We start from the raw sequence: 14,817 nt of genomic DNA on the forward strand, positions 1-14,817 counted from the left end.
CCTAATTGGAATACTCTTTCAATATTACTTTCAAACCTTCAGGAGTCTCAGAAAACCTACCCAGTGATGCTGTCTTCAGTACATTCCAGCCCCTCACCATCATCCCAGATCTTGTTCCATTCCTCTTACTTAGGGTCTCCAACTTTTACCGTTCTTCTAAATGATGAGTCCTTCTAAAGACAAGAGTCATGCAGCATAGAAACAGGCCCTTCAGCCCATCTAGTCCATGCCAACCATCAAACACCCATTTACACTAACCCTTTCATTCTCTCCACAATCCCATCAATGTCCCCCAGATTCAACCACTCATTGAGGGCAGTTACAATGGCCCATTAACTTTGCAATCTGCGTATCTTTGGGATCTGGGAAGAAACTGGAGCACTTGAACTAAAACCATGGAGTCACAGAGACAATGTGCGAACTCCATGCAGGCAGTAACGGAGGTCAGGACTGAACCTGGGTCACTGCAGCTCTGAAGTAGCAGCTGTACTCACTGTGCCAATGAAGGAGACGATAGTCCCAAGCACCATAGAAACCCAGATGGATCAGTTAGTACCCATGCAGCATGGGTTTATGTGGTAAACCACACTACTCCAGTGCTGAAGGCAGTGACAGGATAAGAGAGCTGGCTGTGGAGAACAGACATGCAAATTTCAGGTAATGAAATATAAAAGCTTCCTTCACACAAGCAATTGTAACGGTTATTGTAAAACCTGCAGAGTAGTTTCATACCATCTGTAAGGATGCAAGGTGGCCACAGCAGCTTTCCATTTTCAATGTGTTTTGCTGAGAGTGGTTTTCCTCGTCCTGCATGCAAGCCTTGCATTCATTCCTTTACCCAGAGGTCAGCTTAAAATATAATGATTTCCCCACCATGCAAGCTCTTAAAACCCATTACTTTTTTCCCCCCAAAGCACTGTAGGACTCCATTGTTATTTCAAATCCCATACATTCACATCCCGTGTCCTATCTCACATTTGTTTCAGTACTAGTTCTTTCCAAAAGTGCTAACATTGAAGTCTTATTTGCATTGTCACATTAGCATGCAAAATTTACACCAAAAACAAAATTTGGTCCCAAATTGGTATGAAAGAGTATTTTTTAAGCTTTATATTCACTGTACTGAAAATTAGCTCAAATTCACACCATGCTTGTTTCAGTTTAACATTTGCAGTAGCTGAGTACTAATGAAGATTGGTTGATTTAAATATTGAGTGCAGTGTTTCTTGTTACAACTTGAAACAAGCTTACTTATTTACCCAGTGCCAATATTTCTGATTGCTTTGCAATAAAGTAGGACAAGATGGTAAAAAAAGGATGAACCATTTACGTTTCTCCAACATTTACCTCTGAACACAAGACACATCACTAATCATACCATGGCTTCAGAGGTTAACAATAGGCTTTACCACCAGGATATTGAAGCAGATGCTATCACAAAATTATTACAATCTTGGATGGCATGGAAAATAGAACAAATTAAGAAAAAACAACTGCAATTTAATTTTTAAGCAGCATGTGGCATGCTCTATGTGGGTCAAGAAAAATTTCCAAATTATCCTGATTTTATCTTTTGAGAACTGCAACCAGAACAGCAGGGCGGAGTAGAGGGTTGATGAAGCAATAGGTTGAAAGGGAAATGAATCAGACAATGAACTCTGTACATGACTGTTGGAACAGATATCAGGGAAGAGGAGCATGCACACTGCAGGGCCAGGCAGAGCCTCTGGGGAATCTCCTTCCTGCAATCTGCCTCCAACTTTTGCAATGTGGTTTTTTTTAAAAAGGAGAAAGAATTGCACAACAGTATCAATGAGAGAAAACACTTGTGATGAAAGATCATTTACCTCAAAATTAACTATGATTCACTGTTCAGATAGTATTCAACCTGCTGGACTGAAATTTCTTTTTTAAAAAACAGCATTTTAGTTTGGCACTGAATGAACTATAAATTCAGAATTGTGTGAAAACAAATTATCAATTTAACGATTCTATGAAATTCCTTGAGAAAATAGACATTCCATGAATATTTTAAAGTTTGAGAATGTAAGTATCTTATTTAGCAAACTAAATCCTGATTGGTAGAATCTGTCAACGTATGCAGTGTATAAAAAGGTGCTTATCATTTTGCAACTAGTAATCTCAGAGTGAGAGAGGGGGCCCGCTCCGAGAGGGGGCCCGCTCCGCCATAAAAAGGGAATTCACTAAATTAACATTCTATGTACTTGAGATGCATAAAATCAACTGCATCATTATTGTAATGCCAACAAAACCCTAGTGTACAATTTTTTTTCTTCATTTTACAGAACCAAATGTAGCAACAACATCCCAATTTTCTAAAACAGCCACATGTGATATTGCACCAGTTGAGGAAAACAATAATGGAAAAACAAAATAATAATTTGATGACTGCTTGTGCAAGAGAGCAAGCTGAGAAATTCTCGGACATTCACACGTTAACGACGTGCGGTTTGTAACGGCCTTCAAGTATTTAGGGGAGAAGCAACAAAAAAAAATAAAGGGTTGAAATCTTGCTGAAAGTTCTAAAGTGAAAAACAATAGAGTGAGGTACAAGATGAAAGATAAATGAAGCATCATACTTAAAGATTTGAGATTGGTCCAAAATTACATGAATAAGAATGACTTACTCAGTTTAGTGGTAAAGATGAAATCGTGCAGTTACTTGTATTGGTTTTAAGTTGTCCAAAACCTTTTAGAAATGCCTGTCATGAAGGCTTAAAAAAAAAGTCATCAGTACAATAGTCGAAAGGGCTTTTGGAAGGAGTTAATTTGTGCACATTCTTCTTTTATTGATAGATTTTCTTGGCATGTTCAGATAATTTACATAAATACTTTAGTTTCCTAGCCACTCTCCTAGTTTTTGTTTTGCACATTCCTTGGTGCTCATTTATTGTCCTTTGACCATGGACTTTAAATGCAATGACAAAAAGCAATACGCCATTTTATTTGGAAAGGAGAGTAATGTCCTACTTCAGGATTTTATTTTTAATTTTATAAATGTTGAGCATTAAAGCAAAAGTAAAAAGATCTGAGATAATTATGACATGTATGAACTGCAGGAACCTTCTTACTGTTTTCAGATACTAAGTGACTGGCTGCTATTCATTCTGCATCTTTGAACTTTTGACACCCATTATGTTGGGAGGTTTTTCATTTATTGTTGGCTGTTCAGAGTCAGGAAATAAAGCTAATGTCAGGTGCCCAAACAAAGGGAATTTTGCTTTTGCAACATAAGTAATAGATAAAAGCTTCCAGAAATAACGAGCTTGAAGAACAGGATGCAGTGGAGTTGGTATAACATTAATCATAATGATGATGCAGCAGGCCACCTCACAGAATGCCTGTGCTGACTGAACCAACAGATCTGATCATTAGTACAGCACTGGTCACCCTATGTTCACCCTACCATGATGTAACAGCTTTAGGATTTGAACTGTGTCCTTTGTGGTAGCTCAGTCGTTTGGAACAATTAAAGTACATACCAATGACAGATATCTGATTCAGATCAGACAGATTTTAAACGACGGGTTTATGTAAATCTTCACATAGGAAGGTACAAAAGACAAAGGAATGACTCAAATAGAATCACATTATTTACAAAAATTGTGTGCGATTTCTTTGCAACATTCACTTCCTCACGAGCCCATACTTTGTACAACTCCCTTGCAATGCTCTCCATGGTTACCCATTTCTCCCCAGTTGCTGTTTTTTTTAATTTAAATCCCCTCAGCTATTTTCCCTACTCTCACATTCCCCCTTCATCATCCCAGTCTACCCTACATCCTAATTTGCTTTTCCATCAGTCGGTCTTTCACCAAAATGCTCTGATGTGTTGCTTCAGACCCTGATTTTTAATTTTTAAATAATCACTCATAGAAGGTGAATACCCCAGCAACACTGGGACAGAACACCATCCACAAATGCCCCTGGAAGGAGTGGGATGATAGACAATCCTAGGGGGCAGTTACAAGAGTCTATAGCAGTGTTTCTTCCCCAATGGATATTAGTGAACCAAAAAAAAGTTTCACAGTGAGAACCCTTTTTAATTTATTTATGGGATTGAGCTTAACAAGGCAGTGGGGAGCCATCTTGAAGTACTATAATCATTTTGGTTTAGATACTCAAATGTTATTGGGTAGGGAGTTCTAGGATTTAGTCAGAGTGCCATTTGACTTTGCAGGGGAATACGTCGTCCTTGTCCAACTTGGCTCCAGTGGTCACAGGTTTTAAGCAGTGTTGGTGGAGGAGTCTTAGTGAGCAACTGCAGTGCACTTTGTGGACGGCGCACAAATTCGCCACGGTGGTGGTGGATACCTCGCCAGTCAGGTAGGCTGCTTTGTCCTGGAAGGTAATAAACTTGGTTGTTGGGGAAGTGATGACAGGAGCGTGGGAAGGGGATTAGAAATCAGGTGTGGAGTCCCTCATTGCCGGACACCCAGCCTCTGACGAGTTGTGCAGCCACATACTGATGTACCTAGTCCAGTAAAACTTCTGGTTCCTGCAGAACCCCGGGATGTTGATGATGGCAATGCATTTGAACATCAAGGGTAGGTAGTTTTACTCCTCTTGGAGATGGTTATTGCCTGGTACAAACATTATTTATCACTAATCGGTCAATCTCAACGTCGTATAAACAGATCTGGCTGCTCGCAGGCATGGATTGGTTCAGTTATTGAGGTTTTCTGAATGGAGTTAAAGACAGTACTGTCACACTATCCCCACTTTCAACCTTATCAACAAGCAGGAGGCAAACTTGGCACATTTCCCTGAAAACTTCCTCCAGCTGAGAAAACCGATGTCCTGTTTTTTTTTAATTCCAGATTTAGTTAATGAATTGATTTTTAAAATTCCCAGTTGCCATGGTAGGATTTGAATTCATGTCTCTGGATCATTGCCATCAGCCTGAGTTACTGAGTCCAGATACTCCGAAAACATGCTACTGCCATCACTGCACTGCTGTTAGTTCCCCATTCATTCAGTGGTAATCCACATTCTACTTTAGAGCTCTCACTTTTCTTATCCTATAAATCTTATCTTACCCCACCGGTAGGTAAGATTAGATTTTTGCACCCCTGCACCTCAACCTTCCACTGTTCAATTATTCCAGTCACCTCATTGACCCTCACTCAAATGGCACCCTTTTGTCTTCTCTTTTCCCATTAAGATTCTACCTTTCATCCAGAACAACTGCAATGGTTCAAGACAGTAATTCACCATCCCCTCAGCAAGTACAATTTGGGGGAGGCAATTATTGCTGCCTCTACAAGGTCTCCTCTCATCCTTGTTTCTCCCATTCTACAGTCCATCTTATTTCCAATTACTTCCCCAAACCAGCACAAGTACTGTTAGCACTTTCCATACATTGCTTGGCCTTAATATTTCTCACACCAGGAGACAGTAGGCCATGGGGAAGGCGGCCCAGAGAGGAACAGGGAATGGGAGTGACACTGAAAAGTAGGGAACAAGATTGGAGCAGATGTCTTGCACCCTGCTTCCCCTCCTTACACCAACATTGGGAGGACATGTTTCACCAGAGGATGCTGAAGTCAATGGGCATCAAATGAAAAAAATACTCCATAACTAGTACAAAGAAAAATGGTCGTGTTTGCATGAGGTATATCATCCCAACCCTGGGTTTCCTCGGGGTAGTATCCTAGACCCAATCATCTTCAGCTGCTTCATCAATGACCTTCCTTCCGCAAGGTCAGATGTGAGGATTTTCACTGACCATTGCACAATGTTCAATTCCTTTCCTGACTCTTCAGCACATGCAGTTGTCAACATCAAAGTGCAGCAAGAGCATAGAAATAGCACCACCTGCTGGTTCCCTTGCAAGTTGCACAAATATAGGGCCATTCCTTCATTGCTGCACCCAAATCCTGGCATTCCCCCCCCACCAACTGCACAATCGGAAAAACCTCACCAGAACAACTGCAGTGCTTCAAGGCAGTAATTCACCATCCTCTTGTCAAGTACAATTTGGAGGAGGCAATAAATGCTGGCCTCTAGAAGATCCCTCCTCAACAAGTGCTTTTTTCAGCAATTCTCAGATCCTGAAAAATAAATTTTAAAAAATCTATGGAGCAGATGGATAAAGCAAGGTTGTGGATGAATGAAGTTATGAATGAGACCAGCATGTAGAAGTACAGCTCTTTACTTTTACTCAAACCTTCCACAAAATCCACAAATCTTTGGAATCAGTTTCTTACATGCTCATTGAACATCTGACTATAAAATACACACACCTAAAAATCAATTAAAAGCATTTGAACATATTTACATTAAACCTCTAAAGGCCTCTCCTCTGGCTAACAAATTTTTCCCATTCATGTAAGTGGGACTGCTGTATGTGCACTAGGTTTAAGCTGGCAAAAGCTCAGTGGGCAAACTTCATATTAAGGGTCCAATGGTGCAGTGTAGGGGAAGCCCACATGACAGGGTGGAAGATGCACTGCTGGCTTAAACTCATACTGGCACTGGACGCCAGAACTTCTACTGAGAAACAGGCAAGAGCATGCAGGATAAATTTCATCTGCAGATGGCAGCAGAGACCAAAGAATGTGTCCCTCAAGGGCCATTACCGCAGTTAGTGGCAAATTTAATTTTCAGACCGATTCTGTGTGATCAGACAACCATATCTTCTTAAGACATGGAGTTAACTGAAGGCAATTGATATTTTTAAATTCTTGGCTTGAGCTAATCCCAACACATAACCAAGTTAATATCTTATGTGTTATTCTGGTAACATTACCCAGATTTATCAGATCAAAATGCAGAAAATACCCAGCAGGTAAAGCAGCATCTGTGAAAAAGAAACAGTTAACGTTTCGTGTCTAGGATCCTTTGTCAGAACCAGTTGACGTTAACTGTTATTCTTTCCACAGATTGCTGCTGAGTTTTCCCAATATTTTTCTGTTTTCATCTCAGAATTTTCAGCGTTCAAGAAAATAATTTAAAAAAGCAGATTAAAAATGGATAATTGCATACTTAGTATTTTGCAAAATGGATTTCAGAATCAAGACAAAATTATATAAGTACTATTGTTTTTAAGAACAGCAATCTAGAACTGTCCATGGATTGATATTGAGAAACTGTTGGAAGAATTTCTTCTCCCCCCCCCACCACCCCCCCCCCCCCCCACACACACCTCCATTCTTAGAACCAGATGCTGATCCTTGGCTGTATCAAGCAGGACCCAATGCACCATCTTAGAATTCCTGACAAATGAACTCTGTTCATAGGCTCAGCAGATTCCTTCTACAAAAGCACAATTAGATTAGTGAGAAAACAGTATCCTTCCTGGCCAATTTATCTACTGCCAGTATTTCCAGATTTAATTTTTAAAACTATATTCAATTTCTCAAACATCCTTGCCTAGCAAATCAACTACCACTTTTCACAGTGAAGTAGTCTACGGTGGCCCGATTGAATGAAAATGGAAATAAAAAAATATGCCAGAAATACTCAGCAGCTCAGGCACCATCTACAGAGAGAGAGAAACTGTTGATGTTTCAGGTTAATGACCTTTCACTGGAAATTGAACAAAGAGATGAAACAGGGCAAGGAACAGGAGAGGAAGGTAAGGAATCTAAGATTACAACAGATCTAGATCAACTGGGGAAGTGGACCAAGGACTGGCAGATGGAATTTAACTGGATAAGAGCAAGGTGTTGCATTTTGGTCACTTAAACTAGTGTAGGACTTGCACAGTAAATAGCAGGGCCCTGGAGAATGTTGCAGAACAGAGGGACTTGGGGTACAGGAACATAGTTCTCGGAAAGTGGCAACATAGGTAGAAAGGATGGTGAAGGCAGCGTCTGACATGCTTGCTTACATCCATCAGGGCCCCGGGTACAGGGGTTGGGAAGCAAGGTTACAACTGAGACCACACTTGGAGTATTGTGTGCAGTTCTGGTCGCCCAGCTATAGGGAGGATGTCCTTAAGCTGCAGAGGATGCAGAAGAGATTCACGAAGAGGTTAATCGGGACAGAAGGGCTTGAGTTAAAAGGAGAGGCTGGGGCTTCCCGCCACTGCCACCCCCACCCCCCCCGGAACATAGGAGGTTGAGGAATGACCCGAGGTTTATAAAATCATGAGGTGTGTGGACAAGGTGGATGGTCAACCTTATGTGACAAACATCAATTAAAAACCTACAGGCTCCTGCAGTTATCTTACCAAATTTCCTCCCAGCCTGGCTCTTGCATAGACTATTCCATTCTCCCAGTTCCTCCACCTCCAATTGCCCCTGTTCCATTGACCAAGCTTTCCACACCAATGCCTCTGAAATGTCCTCTTCCTTCCTGAACCATGGCTTCTCCCCTACCGGAGTGGGCAGAGCCGTTGACTGCACTTTATCTATTTCTCTGCTTTCTTCCTGGACAAAGAGGACAGAATTGCCTTATCCTCACTTTCCTCTCCACCAGCCTTTACATTCAATGAATCTTTTTTTTTTGCAATTTCTGCCAGCTCCAACAAGATTTCACCCTCAGACACAGCTTCCCCTTACCCTTCCTTATTTTCAAAGGACCATTCCTTCATTGGCGACCTCGTGCACTCTTCAATCCCTACCAAATGCTCCCCATTCCATGGCATTTTCCCAAACAACTGCTCCTCCCTTCCCACTGCCTGGAATCTCAACAACTCAGCATTTCCACATTTGGACATGCAGACAGGGTCCCCGCACCTGCTTGAATTTATGGTGATTCATGTAGAACTGCTGACATTTACTAGCAAAATCGTGTGGTCATACCATCAGCAAGAATGCATAACCCATGGTGAGCCAACCTGATCAAAAGTTGACTGAAATTTCTATCCCATGATGCCTTGGGGAGCCCAGAGCTGGAGCTGATCTTTACAAATAGGCTGCAAGCTAGAAGGAGAATCCTGAAGCACTTCTTCGTCAAACTTTCCTCCTAGACCCCCATGATGTGACAGAAGTTAGAAGCCGTGGCATAGATAACATGATCATTCCACTGGAGTTAGGATTGTCCTCAACAGATGCTAGTAAGAGTATGTATGAGGGGAAAAGTTCGTCAATAAGTTTGTTTTTAATTCCGTTGATAACCTCAGGCCTTTTCTGCAATCTAAGTTGTGCTGATGGTCAGATAGCAACATTCCCATATCAGACAATTCATGACTTTATAGCAGGTGAACAGGATGAAGATGGCCCAATCAAAAGGAAAGGTTGCGCCAATTAAGTTGACACAGGTGGCAGGAGTAACTATGGCTCTCTTGGCACAGACATTTGGCTTCCCGCTGCCAAGGCCTCTCGAGTCTGGTTACACAGTAGCTGTGATTTTTTGGGTTCAGTGAGCCATGCCTCCCCGCTGGTCCCGCTAGTAACACCCGACTGGTGGCTAAAGTGACTGCCAGAACTCTAAGCGAAGGCGGTGTGGCCGCACCCTTCTCTAAATGATAAATGCCGAACATTTGGATTGTTTGCAAACCCGGTTGGGTAGGTAACTGGATAAACAACTGCCCTGTTGAAATGCCTACAACGGCATTCTCCATAAAATGCAGCAGTTGCAATTGCTATAGTGCCCAGCCCACACCAGAGAAAACGTCCTCCTCTACTCAAACCGACCAGGAAGATCAGAGGATTAACTCTACCGTGCGTGCTCCGAAGATTCCTGGATGGGGCGACGTTCTGGAAAAGGATGGGCACGAGACCTCTAAACCCACTTGAGATAGAATTCTTAAAAAGATCATATAGATTCCATCAAAATGGTTGCGTTCTACAACTCGAAGTACAAGGATGAAACAGGCTCGGATATATCACCAGGGTTGGCTCCTGGTGGTAACAAAGGCAGGTACAAGTTGGATGTAATGGATAGAAGACAAAGAGCCAGCAATATGACTGAGACTTGCATTAAGATCCCATTCAAGGAACTGCATTGTGTAATGGAGGAGTGCCTCGATATTTTTACCATCATTGGAGCCTTCCGTTCACATGTAAAGAAAAGACACCAAATCTGGTCAGTGAAAGCGATTTGCACAAAATGCAGTAAGACCGGCGAATTCCACCCGATAGCACGCCACCTCACTAAACGCAAAGGTCCAAGAGAAGTCCCAGGACCACATATGTGAAATATGCAGCGAGTCCTTTAAGACCAAGAGTGGACTAAGCCAACATGAAAGACATCAGCATGCTGAGCTTAGAAACACGAAAAGAGCTAAAGGAATCCTGACCAAGAAAAAGCCTGGCAGGAAGGAAGTTTGGACAAATGAGGAAGTGGTGATCTTGTTGGAACTCAAAGCAAATTTCTGATGAATGCAGGACGCTTCAGAAAAAGCTGACCACCAACCAGGTGCAGGAGGATGGCAGGATCTAACATGAACACCCGAGGATGACATAATTACCAATTCACTGGTGCGGGTTAGACCGAAAAAGGTGTACTCCCATGGGAGGAAACCCGGCTGACTGCAACATCGAGGCCGACCCAGAGCGAATGGAAAACCTGTTAAGAGACAGGAGAAACAAGAACAACCTAACCTCTGGGATTGAATTGTTGGAGAACATCTTGCAACAGTTGAAGACGTATGGGAAAGATCGAAAGCGAAGACATGTCAGGCCAAAACAGAAGAAAAGCCAGGATGAGAACCAGGCAAGTAACACCGGAAATAGAAGGATAGCTCAAAAGAAAGCCAAATACATGACAACATAAATCGTGTATGAGAAAGATCACAAGAGGCTTGCCAGACAATTGACAGGAACCCCCATACAACAGGACTGTACCCTCGATAAAGAGGTCCACAAATGCTTCCAAGAAAAAAAAATGGGAGCAGCCAACAACAAAGCAGACCTCAGTAAACTCTGGGAATGTGGAAGCAAAGACTCCTCAGGGAGATTGAGACAGAGGAGATCAAGGAAGCAATTAATGGTGTCAGGACCAGATGGCATCAAGAGAAGCAATCTGGATGGAATGATTGAGGCCAGAGAACATACTGCCTCGGCTCAAGTCTAGCACCATTCCTGAATGCTTGAAAACCAGCCATACCATATTAATACCCAAGATGGATGACAGCGAACAATTAAAGAACCTTGATAAGTGGAGGCCAATTACCATCAGTCCCATTGCTCCTGACACTATTCACAAAGATCATTGCAAAACGTCTCAGTGAATCAGTCAAAATTAATTCCAGACAAAAGGGATTCCTGCTGAACACACTGGGATGTAATGACAATATTACAATCCTATAAAACACTAAAGGATCCAAGAGACGCCAAAAAGATCTGGCAGTCCTATTTGTGGATCTCGCCAAGGCCTTTGACTCGGTGGGCCATAAGCTGACTACAAAAGCATTGCAAAGAATGGGATTGACCGAGGTTTTTTAATTGACCTCATTTCAGATCTATATAGCAACACGACAACTGTTGTAGAGGTTGGGACAGAGAGGACTGATTATATTAACATCAAAAGGGGCATCAAACAAGGAGACCCCTTTTCTCCGATCCTATTTAATATTGGCATTGACCTACTTATTCCCACTCTCAAGAAAAGGTGGAGGGGAGTCCAGCTGGAAATATCGGATGGAGTAATCAGGTGCACTACGCTTGCCTTTGCCAATGACATTGCAATTTTGAGTGACTCCCATGAAGCAGTGGTTTGTAATATCAAAATTCTAATGACCTTCTGCAAGTCTATCGGACTTGAGGTAAGTGTTAAAACAAAGGGTTTTCATGTCACCTGTCAACGTAGGACTTACCTGTACAATATCGGGAAGGAATGGGTCTTTGCCAAGGAGAACATCAAATTCATCCCACCTGGCAAAAATCAAAAGATACCTGGGAGCAAGGATAGATCCATGGTGTGGAATCACCATGGAGCAATGGAAGGCAAAGCTCTTGGGTTGGTTTGAGAGACTGAAGAGAGCAAGGCTCAAACCTATACAGAAAATCAAAATACTAAAGACCCGCATGGTGGCAAACTTGTAATTCCACTTCATTTTAACAGAGGCCTCGCAGAACTGCTTCAGAATTGGACCATCTAATCAAGAAGATGGCCATGGAAATATTACGTCTTCCCCCAGATACAACCGATGGGATATTGTATGCAAGGAATAGAGATGGAAGACTAAGCCTGCCGAAGCTTGAAACTCAAATTCCCGTGGTCATCGTTAAGACAAAGTGAGTTGTCTAAGGACATAGTGATAAAGGCCTCCTTTGAAATGGCTGGGGAGAGCAATACTATGACCATTGAAAGATTGAGAACCATCAAGGTGGGAATACAAGATCAATTCTGCAGATGGCACCTCAAATGGAACCTTACGAGGAGCCGGAAATCGAAGTTGGACCTGTGAATGGCAGAAGACCAAAGCCTCCAAATGCGTATGCCAACTGAAGAGCAGGGGAATTTGACAAGTGGGCCGGCCTTGCTAGTCAAAGTGCAGGTATCAAAGAGTTTAAAAATGACAAGATCTCAAACTCTTGGGTAACAGCGAATCAGCACTGGAAAGGGTATCAGGTAATCAATGTTCTCCTGCTTAAATGTGGGCAATACCTGACAAGATGTACATGGAGTTGAGATAGGCCAGGTGCTGTGAAAACCTGCAGAAGAGGCAGGATTACCAATGAGACACTGGCATACATTTCTGGACAGTGCCTTGGTGTGAAAAATGCCCAAATAAAAATACACAATAAATATCACTGATCATCTGAAAACAAAGGTGAATCAATATGGATGGGCATCACATGTGGAACCACACTTAACTGCAGATGATGGATCACTGTGGAAGCCCAACCTGGTCTTCGTCACAGACAACAAAGCTGTTGTTGTCGACATTACCATTAGGTACGAAGATAACAATCATGCTCTAAAGGCGGCTTGGGATGAAAAGAAGTATCAACACCTTACGAGACAAGTCAAGGAACTGACTAGTGCAGAAACAGTGGACTTCTTCAGTTTCGTAATTGGAGCCCGAGGTTTATGGTCCAACGACAACGATAAGCTGCTTAAAGTCCTCGACATTCCAAGATACAAGATCTTTGTGGAAAATCTCTGCTATTTAACAATAAGACTTACCATCAATATATTGCAGACTTTTATGGATTACTGAGTATCACTGGTTGCTTTGTTTTGAATGATATATGTACACATTTATTAAAGTGCATGACAGACACAGCACAGCCCATCGTGCTCCAACCAATAGCTTATAGCTCATGTTCCCGAGAGCCCACATCTCGGGCTTGATACACCTACGTCCATCGACCAGCCACATTCTATCTGGGCCTTTACCGTTCCCCTTGCGTCAGGGTAGGGACCCGTTCAACCCGCAGATGTAGCTCGTCATACTACAAAAAGTGCACCAATTAATCTTTATGATTAAGCATTTAATCATAACCTGTAGCCACATGACCAGCAACTATGCCTCTACAAAGTGCGACGGGAAAAGCAGCAAACCTTACATGAGCAAGGGGTTGTTGTGAGCAGAGAAATAGAACAACACAAAGGTTACTTGCAAAGAGTTAAAAGCAATCGTCCCAGAACAGAAAACTGGGCAGGGTTTTCAGTCTGAACAAGGCACACACAGGAAAGGCAATTGTCTGTAAAATTCTTGGAGAATGTTCAAGACATTGATAATAACTTAAATAGAAGGCTGGTTTCCAGTACTTGATCACAAAATTACAAAACAAGGAATTGTCTTGAAAAGCCACCTGTGAGATACAGACTGAAACTAGACCTTCATGACATAAAGAAGTTGCAAAGCAGCTTTCTCAAAGACACATTAGTTTTGGTAGGGAGTTGCCAATCTTTGATGACAGCCAAGGTCGAGCAGACCCAAATTGTAAACAGAACAGCAGCCACCTGGAGGTAGTGAGATAAGAAACAACGGGTCCACTCTGAAACATCTCCTATGGCACGAGAGGCTTCAACAGCTGACAGAAGAGCTAGTTGTTACTGTGGTAATAAGAAATAACTAGCTGCCTAGATTAGACCTCTATGCCACATAAGAGTCTGTTGCACAAGTTAAAAGCCCAAGGTATTGGAGGAATTGCATTAGCGTGGATTGAAAACTGGCTGTTACATAGAAAGAGTTGGAATAAATGCATCCTTTTCAGCCTGGAGGGATGTAGTTAGTGAAGTTCTCCAGGGATCGGTTCTTGGCCCTCAATTGTTTACTATTTACATTAATAACCTGGAGGAGAGAACAAAATGTAAGATTTCAATGCTTGTCAATAATATGGAAATAGGAGGAAGGGCATGTTGTGATGAGAGCATTGTAATTCTGCGATGGACTATAGATAGATTGAGTAATGGTGTGAAAACCTGGAAAATGGAGTTTAATGTGGGCAAGTGAAAGGCATTTTGGCCTTAATTGCGAAGGGATTGGAGTTTAGGAATAGGGAAGTTTTGTTACAATTGTGTAGGGAGTTGGTGAAGCCACACCTGGAATACTGCACGCAGTTTTGGTTCCCTTACCTAAAAAGGTATATAATAGCATTGGAGGCAGTCCACAGGAGATACACAGGATGACAGGGTTGTCATATCAAGAGAGGAGAGACAGCTTGTGTCTGTATTCCTTAGAGTTTAGAAGAAAGGTGGTGACATTATTCAAACAGGCAAGATCCTAAGGGGGCTTTATAGGGTAGATAGGGACTTTTCACTAGTGGACAAGTCATGAACAAGGGGACAGTCAATTAAAACTGAGGCGAAAAGGAATTCCTTCTCTCAGAGGGGAGTGAATCTCTGGAATTCTCTGCCCTCCAGGGTGGTGGAGGCCAGATCATTAGATCTATTTAAGCTGGAGATAGATAAATATTTGAAAGGTTGAGGAATTAAGAGTCATAAGGACTT

General features: G+C 42.2%; 1 long non-coding RNA gene across 1 annotated transcript in view; it reads right to left on the bottom strand.

Annotated features, from left to right (window-relative positions):
* Positions 1–14,817, bottom strand: part of LOC127578727 (uncharacterized) — a 34,921-nt gene that overhangs the window by 11,944 nt on the left and 8,160 nt on the right. The window contains exon 2 of the long non-coding RNA XR_007957564.1: positions 5,945–6,074. This is a non-coding gene — a long non-coding RNA (uncharacterized LOC127578727). The remainder of the gene's footprint in view (positions 1–5,944; positions 6,075–14,817) is intronic.

This window comes from Pristis pectinata, chromosome 16 (genome assembly GCF_009764475.1).
Source record: "Pristis pectinata isolate sPriPec2 chromosome 16, sPriPec2.1.pri, whole genome shotgun sequence".
NCBI lineage: Eukaryota > Metazoa > Chordata > Chondrichthyes > Rhinopristiformes > Pristidae > Pristis > Pristis pectinata.